At 43.7% G+C, this 707-nt stretch overlaps 1 non-coding gene across 1 annotated transcript; it reads left to right on the forward strand.

The window, feature by feature from the left end:
- Positions 1 to 238: 238 nt before the first annotated feature.
- LOC112085540 lies at positions 239 to 345 on the forward strand. The gene has a single exon (XR_002898843.1). It is a non-coding gene; the product is annotated as a small nucleolar RNA R71 (small nucleolar RNA).
- The last annotated feature ends 362 nt before the right edge of the window (positions 346 to 707 follow it).

Raw genomic sequence — 707 nt, forward strand, 5'->3', positions numbered from 1 at the left:
ACTCCTCAACTCCTTAACTTCTCTGGTGAGCCTTTGTTCTGAGCTTGAACCTTCAGACCTATTTGATCTGTCATAGTCTTCACCATAAGTATCATTGCTCAATGCTAAGTTCTCCACTAGCTCTAAAGCAGCATGTATCTCTTTACCCAGAAAGTTCCCATTGGAAGCAGTATCCAGCTGGTTTCTAATCTTGGGAAGAGCTCCCCTATAGAATGTGCTGAGGAGAGAAGCCTCACTAAACCCATGGTGTGGGCATTGGTTTGTGTAGCTCCTGAATCTCTCATATGCTTCACCAAAACTTTCATTGCTGTGCTGAGTGAAGCTAGAGATTTGGTTTCTCAGTTTTGCAGTTCTTGAGGTGGAGAAGAACTTAGATAAGAAGGCTTGCTTGCATTGCTCCCAGGTTTGAATGGAGCCTCTTGGAAGATTCTTCTCCCATTGATGAGCTTTGTCACCAAGACTGAATGGGAATAGTCTTAGCTTAAAGCTGTCTTCTGAAACTCCATTAATCTTGGTCAGATCACACACCTTATCAAACTGGTCCAAGTGTTCCAAGGGATCTTCCATTGCTAACCCATGGAACTTTGAGTTCTGGACCATATTCAGCAATGATGCTTTCACTTCAAAGTTGTTGTTCTGCACAGGTGGTGCCTGAATACCAGCTCCATACTGATGAGCATTGGCCCTGTCATTCTCGCCAACATATA

Source organism: Eutrema salsugineum, unplaced genomic scaffold, assembly GCF_000478725.1.
Source record: "Eutrema salsugineum unplaced genomic scaffold, Eutsalg1_0 scaffold_3, whole genome shotgun sequence".
NCBI classification, from domain to species: domain Eukaryota; kingdom Viridiplantae; phylum Streptophyta; class Magnoliopsida; order Brassicales; family Brassicaceae; genus Eutrema; species Eutrema salsugineum.